The sequence below is a fragment of the Spermophilus citellus genome (genome assembly GCF_964194105.1).
Source record: "Spermophilus citellus genome assembly, chromosome: 6".
In the NCBI taxonomy this organism is placed as follows: Eukaryota; Metazoa; Chordata; class Mammalia; order Rodentia; family Sciuridae; genus Spermophilus; species Spermophilus citellus.
Window position 1 is genome coordinate 72480653 of NC_138187.1, and position 8622 is coordinate 72489274.

Sequence of the window (8622 nt, forward strand, 5' to 3'; positions counted from 1 at the left end):
AAAGTAAAGAGGAATCTGCAGCCTGGTTTTTGTGAGTTTTACTTAATGGCTAACTGCTTCTATTGGGGTTTGGAACTGAAGACAATTGGTTTGAGTCCCAGATCTGTTGCTTTTTAGTAGTATGCCTTGACCAGTAATCTCTCTGAAACTTAGTATGATTTGTGTTGCTATAATTGAATACCGCCCTTGGTAAATTATAGAGAAAAGACATTTATTTATCTCACGGCTCTGGAAGTTCAAGAGCATGGCACTGGCATCTGCTGAGTCCTACTGGGTCATAAGGTGGTAGAAGATAACACATGGTTTTATGGTTTGAATCTGAAATGTCCCCTGAAGGGCTTGTGGGGTTTTTTTTGTTTGTTTTGTTTTGTTTTGTTTTGTTTTGTTTTGTTTTGTTTTGTTTTGTTTTGAGGCAGGGGCTAAATTGCTTAGGGCCTGGCTAAATTGCTGAGGCTGCCCTTGAACTTGTGATACTCTTGCCTCTGCCTCCTAAGTGACTAGGATTACAGGTGTGTGATACCATGCCCAGCTGAAAATTTGATTCTGACACAGGTATATACATTGTGAAATATTCACTCAAACTAATTAACATTCTTAACCTCACATAATTATATTTGTCAAAAAGTTTCTAAACTTTCATACTCTATCGAACAGGATGTGTTTCAGTTAACATTGATACAGCTCTGGCCATAGAATTATAATCATTCTAATTATACATGGTGGCATAATGCCTTTGAACTTCTCATGTATTTAGAGATATTTAGAAAAGCAGTTATTTCTAGTGAGCTCTTTTCTTCAAACATTAAATCTGGCTTATTAACAATTAAGTATAACTAGGAAGAAAAAAATTTGGATGTCCTTTATTTACATCAAGCAATAAACTATTTATCTGAACAAAAACATAATTCACCTTCAGAAGCTAAATCCATTTCAAAGAGTCATATCATATTCTTCTGTTTTCTATACATTTATAACGACCAGCCTACTTAGAAGTTTTTACATTCTATGAGAAGTCAAAATAAAATAACATCTGAAAAAAGATTTTGAAGACTCTTAAATAGTAATCTAGAAAAACTGACATGAAAAACATCTGAAGTTTTAAGCTTCTTTTTAGAAACATTACATATGCTGTACTTTTTAAAAGGAACTTGTCATAACTGTTTGTGCCCATGTTAGAAACTCTTCTAAAATTACTGTTAAAATAGTCTAACAGGATAGTTTTTCCTATAGAAACAATTCATATTACTTCTATAAAAAGTGTCTACAGGGCTGGGAATGAAGCTTAGTGGTAGAAAGGAAGGAAGGAAAAAGAGAGGGGACAGGAGGGATGAGTCACTAAAACAAAAGGGCAAGTGGTATAAATATAAATATATGACATACTAGCTTTAGAATTTTAGTTACATCAAACTGGGTGATATTATGAGTGTATATAATGGCACATAATAAGTTCTGCCTTGGCCTGGCCTAAACCACCGGGTGGGTGACCTGGAGAGGACTCCTCACTGGCTTGATTGGGACAGGCTTGAACTTGTGCTGCTTCAGGATGTACAGCATAATGAAGGGGCCATGACTTCCCTGACAGGCAGTGTGAGTGTGCTAGGCCCCTAGGAGCCCATGACCAGAGCTCCCCAGGCCCATGCCCAAAGCCCCTCCCCCCCAACTGGCTGGTTCACAGTGGTCTGCTCCGTTGTCTGGTGCAGGTTTGTTCTTGACCAAAGGCCTGGGTGTCCACAGTCTGTTTTGGAATGGCTGGGCATGGTGTGGTTGTGGAGGGAATAGCCAAAGTAACCTTAGTGTGATGGAGGTGCAACGGCTGCCCCTCATCCCTACATGGGGGTGGTCCTGAAAGAAGTAAGCAGGGTTGTGGTGTGCATTGTCTGAAGACATGGAAACACACCCTAGTCCTTATGGCTGGCTGTGGGAGTTGGTGATATGTACAGCTATTGGATTTTTTGTTGTTCTCTTGTTTTTGTGGAGAAGTTATCAGTCTGTGAGAAGCGGGCGTTACATGAGAAGAGAAGAAAAGTTTGCTCTAAAACTTTCTGAACTAATTGAAGAAAAATGTGAACTACTTGAAAAAGTTAGCCTGGTTCAAAAAGAGTATGAAGGCTTAGAGTCATCTTTAAAGGATGCCATTTTGGTGAAGGAGTCAATAGAAGCAGAAAATTTGGAAGCAATATATGAAAACCTGGATAGGTCCATATCTAAACTTGAGGATGAGATACTCCTTCTAGAAAAAGAGGTAAAAGAAGAGAAAACTAAACAGTCTCAACAGGATGAATTAATGGTGGATATATCAAAAAGGATTAAGTTCCTAGAAGATGAATCAGAATCCCTCAGTTCACAAATACTGGAAGCTAAAACAGCCTTGAGACTATTTCAAATGAATGAAGAAGAAATTATAGTAGCAATGAAAGCAGCTTTGAATGAAAATTCTCAACTTCAGGAAAGTCAGAAACAGCTTTTATATGAAGCTGAAGTATGGAAAGAAAAAGTGAATGGCCTTAATAAACAGAAAACAACACTTAAAGACTCCAAAGTACATGTAGAACAAGTTCTAAGAGATAAAGAAAATCACTTTAAGTCTCTGACTGAACACTTACTGCAGATGGAAGATTGGGCTTCTGTGTTTGGAGAAGTTCTAACAGATTATGGTAACTTGGAATTGGAAATGAAGAGTGTTGGTGCTCACTTAGAGGATTAGCCAAAAGGAACTTTGAAGAAACAGTTTTATACTGCTAATTTAAAGACCTCTTCTAAAACCTTACAAGGAGAAAGAAATCAAATTTTTACTTTATTTTCTGAATTAATTGAATCAAAGGAAGACCTTATAGAACATATTAAAAATCTTAAGACAGAACAAGCATCTTTGCAGTCAAAAAATACACAATTTAAGTTTCAGCAGAAACTCAAAGTCATGATTGAACTACATCAAGAAAATGTAATGAAACTCCAAAGGAAATTAATAGGAGAGGAAAACTACCAGATAGAGTGAGAAGAGGAACTTTCCAAAATGGAGAAAAACATCAGTCATGCAACTGAAAAACTGGAGACCTATAGAAAACAAGTCAAAGACCTTGAAGAATTGGAGAGAACTATTCATTCTTATCAGGGGCTGATTATGTACTGTGAGAAGAAAGCACATGATAATGAGTTGGTAGCTCAGAGTGCTGAAAGATACCTCAATGATTTAAGGAAACAAAATGCTCATGACAGACAAAACTTAACAGAAAATGAGTTTGAATTTAAACTTGTAGGAAAAGATCCTTCTGCAATCAGAAGTCCATTGTTTCCAGTGGATCCAAGGAGTCAGTTCATGAGAAGAGGACCATTTTTTCCTCCACCTCCTCCAAGAAACATGTATGGAGCATCTTGAGAATATTTTCCATCGGGCCCACCACCCCCTCCATTCCCAATGGGACCGTGGTGTTTTCCTCATTATCTTCCCCCAAAAGCTGAATTTCCCCCTCCTCCCTCCCCTGCCTTCTTTAAGTACAAGTGAGTTCCCTTCAGGGTTGATTCCACCTTCAAATGAGCCTGCTACTGAACATCCATAAACACAACAAGAAACAAGAAACCTGACAATACTTTTTATCTGCCTTCAAAAGTAATATATCTCTTATTTTTAGTTTAACTAACTGCTTTTATTCAAGTGATTATACTTTTGCTCCAATTGAAGCTTAACAGAATTACAATTCTTAGAATAATATTTTATAAATAAAGATGGTTTAAATATGAATCTTATGAGTAAATTATTTCCATTTTATTTTATTCTGGATAGTGTTACTTAATTTCATTAATTTACTATTACATAAGCAAAAGTGGGAATATTATATACATAATCTTGCAGTCAGGGATATTTTAAAATCTAAACAAAGTGTGTGCCTTGATACAATTAAATGTACTTATTATGATTGTAGCAAATGTAAAATAACTTTATGCTTAATGAAAGATTTTAATTGATTTCAAGTCTTGTTTGGCATTGATGATGATAATAAAAATCAGCTAGTTTTTCCATAAAAGAAGAATAACTAAAGCATATTAAGAGTAAAAGAGAAAACACAACTATGTTATGTAAACAGTAGATTTCAAATATAAAAAAATTCTAGTTCTTGGAAAACTTTTTGAAATTGGAAACCACATTTTAAGTTGACTCAGTCCACATTGTTCCTTATATCCTTTATTTTATGCCAATTTTCATAAAATTAAGAATTGTATTCTGCTTTGAGCTAAGTCCCCCTTTTAATTTTTGTATTAAGAGGCATGTCTTGAGGGTATGATGTGCTCATTCAATGAAGACTTGTGTGGTAGAAAGGGGAACTCCATAGGTTAAATTATATTCCAATGAGTACAAAATTGTGCAAAAGCACAGGTTATATATGCAGGGACTTATCTGCTTTAAATACGTAGACTTGCCCATAGTGGCAAAGCAGAGTAATAAAGGAGAAATGTAAGCAGATATATTTTTAGATTAATAGGTGGTAGCCCAGGTAAACACAGAATGAGTGTCAGTGAAAATATGAAGAAAGAAGTAAGGATGAAAAAGAGGGAAATGGGGAACATGCATTTGCCAAAGTGCATTAGAATGTAATGCACTTACATTACATGAAAATCCTCATGGATTTTCAGATTCCCACATAGGGGCCAGGAAGGGTGTACAGCAAGAACAGTTAATGATAATGGCATGAGCTTGTTGGGAAGAAATGGAAAAATCTTCTTTAGTGATTGTGCATTTTGATGGAAAAAAAATCCATGAGGTTTTACAGCATCTAAAAAAAAAGATAAAGGGATCTCACAGCTATATCTGTGTGGGCATTATTCTCTGTCAGAGGTCCAGGAATCTTGGTGTGGCTGTGCATATGAGCAAGGAAGATGGGGGATATATGATGATGTGAAAAAGTTTGAAAGGTTAAAAAAAGAGATAGTAAATTGGAATCCAAAAGAGGGGATAACACAGCTACAGAAATATAAGGAACAGGTTTAGCCATATAAAGAATTTGTAACAATGTTTAAAGTAGTAGAAAATAATCTCAGTGCCAGGATAATGTTGGTTAATTCAGCTTGCTGTGAGGAGATATGAGGCAGGATTCTCTCGTTTCTTTAACAATTGGAAAGAAGAAGGAGACGTAGTTGGGCGTCAGTTGTAATTTCTAATTTATTTAAGAAAGGAAGAGGAAATGGAAAATAACAATGAAAACCAACAGTGGGAGGTAGGACAGTAAAGGGGGGAAAGTAATCAAAGAGGAAAACAAATCAGGTTTAGTAACATTAATAAACAAATATGGCTGGAAGAACAATCCATATCTCAATAATAACCCTAAATGTTAATGGCTTAAACTCATCAATTAAGAGACACAGGCTAGTTGAATGGATCACAAAACAAGACCCAACAATATGCTGCCTACAGGAGATGCATTTGATAGGAAAAGATATACATAGACTGAAGGTGAAAGGTTGGGAAAAATCATATCACTCATATGGACTGCGGAAACAAGCAGGAGTGTCCATACTCATATCAAATAAAATAGATTTCAAGCCAAAGTTAATCAAAAGGGATAAAGAGGGACACTGCATACTGCTCAAGGGAACCATACACCAACAAGACATAACAATCATAAATATATATGCCCCAAACAATGGTGCAGCTATATTCATCAAACAAACTCTTCTCAAGTTCAAGAGTCTAATAGACCACCATACAATAATCATGGGAGACTTCAACACACCTCTCTCACCACTGGACAGATCTTCCAAACAAAAGTTGAATAAGGAAACTATAGAACTCAATAACACAATTAACAACCTAGACTTAATTGACATATATAGAATATACCACCCAACATCAAGCAGTTACACTTTTTTTCTCAGCAGCACATGGATCCTTCTCAAAAATAGATCATATATTATGTCACAGGGCAACTCTTAGACAATATAAAGGAGTAGAGATAATACCATGCATCTTATCTGACCATAATGGAATGAAACTGAAAATCAATGATAAAAGAAGGAAGGAAAAATCATGCATCACTTGGAGAATTAACAATAGGTTACTGAATGATCAATGGGTTATAGAAGACATTAAGGAGGAAATTAAAAAATTCTTAGAGATAAATGAAAACACAGACACAACATATCGGAATCTATGGGACACATTGAAAGCAGTTCTAAGAGGAAAATTCATTGCATGGAGTTCATTCCTTAAAAAAAGAAAAAACCAACAAATAAATGATCTCATACTTCATCTCAAAATCCTAGAAAAAGAAGAGCAAAATAACAGCAAAAGTAGTAGAAGGCAAGAAATAATTAAAATCAGAGCTGAAATTAATGAAATTGAAACAAAAGAAACAATTGAAAAATTGATAAAACTAAAAGTTGGTTCTTTGAAAAAATAAATAAGATCCACAGACCCTTAGCCATGCTAACGAAGAGAAGAAGAGAGAGAACTCAAATTACTAGCATACAGGATGAGAAAGGCAATATCACAACAGACACTTCAGAAATACAGAAGATAATCAGAAATTATTTTGAATCCTTATACTCCAATAAAATAGAAGATAGTGAAGGCATTGATAAATTTCTTAAATCATATGATCTGCCCAGATTGAGACAGGAGGATATAGACAACCTAAACAGACCAATATCAATTGAGGAAACGGAATAAACCATCAAAAGATTACCAACTAAGAAAAGCCCAGGACCGGATGGGTATACAGCAGAGTTTTACAAAACCTTTAAAGAGGAACTAATACCAATACTTTTCAAGCTATTTCAGGAAATAGAAAAAGAGGGAGAACTTTCAAATTCATTAACGAGGCCAACATCACACTGATTCCTAAACCAGACAAAGATACTTCAAAGAAAGAAAACTACAGACCTATATCTCTAATGAACCTAGACGCAAAAATCCTCAATAAAATTCTGGCGAATCGGATACAAAATCATATCAAAAAAATTGTACACCATGATCAAGTAGGATTCATCCCTGGGATGCAAGGCTGGTTCAATATACGGAAATCAATAAATGTTATCCACCACATCAATAGACTTAAAAATAAGAACCATATGATCATCTCGATAGATGCGGAAAAAGCATTCGACAAAGTACAGCATCCCTTTTTGTTCAAAACTCTCGAAAAAATAGGGATAACAGGAACATACCTCAACATTGTAAAAGCAATCTATGCTAAGCCCCAGGCTAGCATCATTCTGAATGGAGAAAAATTGAAGGCATTCCCTCTAAATTCTGGAACAAGACAGGGATGCCCTCTCTCACCACTTCTGTTCAACATAGTTCTCGAAACACTGGCCAGAGCAATTAGACAGATGAAAGAAATTAAAGGCATAAAAATAGGAAAAGAAGAACTTAAACTATCACTATTTGCAGATGACATGATTCTATACCTAGCAGACCCAAAAGGGTCTACAAAGAAACTATTAGAGCTAATAAATGAATTCAGCAAAGTGGCAGGATATAAAATCAACACGCATAAATCAAAGGCATTCCTGTATATCAGTGACAAACCCTCTGAAATGGAAATGAGGACAACCACTCCATTCACAATATCCTCAAAAATAATAAAATACTTGGGAATCAACCTAACAAAAGAGGTAAAAGACTTATACAATGAAAACTACAGAACCCTAAAGAGAGAAATTGAAGAAGATCTTAGAAGAAGGAAAAAATATACCCTGTTCATGGATAGGCAGAACTAACATCATCAAAATGGCGATATTACCAAAAGTTCTCTATAGGTTTAATGCAATGCCAATCAAAATCCCAATGGCATTTCTTGTAGAAATAGAGAAAGCAATCATGAAATTCATATGGAAAAATAAAAGACCCAGAATAGCAAAAACAATGCTAAGCAGGAAGTGTGAATCAGGTGGTATAGCGATACCAGACTTCAAACTATACTACAGAGCAATAGTAACAAAAACAGCATGGTATTGGTACCAAAACAGGCGGGTGGACCAATGGTACAGAATAGAGGACACAGAAACCAACCCACAAAACTACAACTTTCTTATATTTGATAAAGGGGCTAAAAGCATGCAATGGAGGAAGGATAACATCTTCAACAAATGGTGCTGGGAAAACTGGAAATCCATATGCAACAAAATGAAACTGAATCCCTTTCTCTCGCCATGCACAAAAGTTAACTCAAAATGGATCAAGGAGCTTGATATCAAACCAGAGACAAGGCATCTGATAGAAGAAAAAGTTGGCTACGACCTACACACTGTGGGGTCGGGCTCCAAATTCCTCAATAGGACACCCATAGCACAAGAATTAATATCTAGAATCAACAAATGGGACTTACTCAAACTAAAAAGTTTTTTCTCAGCAAATGAAACAATAAGAGAGGTAAATAGGGAGCCTACATCATGGGAACAAATCTTTACTCCTCACACTTCAGATAGAGCCCTAATATCCAGAGTATATAAAGAACTCAAAAAATTAGACAATAAGATAACAAATAACCCAATCAACAAATGGGCCAAGGACCTAAACAGACACTTCTCAGAGGAGGACATACAATCAATTAACAAGTACATGAAAAAATGCTCACCATCGCTAGCAGTCAGAGAAATGCAAATCAAAACCACCCTAAGATACCATCT

The 8622-nt window shown here is 35.7% G+C and overlaps 1 pseudogene across 1 annotated transcript; it reads left to right on the plus strand.

Moving 5' to 3' along the window:
• The first annotated feature begins 1885 nt into the window (after positions 1-1885).
• On the plus strand, positions 1886-3376 carry LOC308651255 (melanoma inhibitory activity protein 2-like; annotated as a pseudogene). Its single transcript has one exon. The product of its transcript is annotated as a melanoma inhibitory activity protein 2-like (transcript).
• The last annotated feature ends 5246 nt before the right edge of the window (positions 3377-8622 follow it).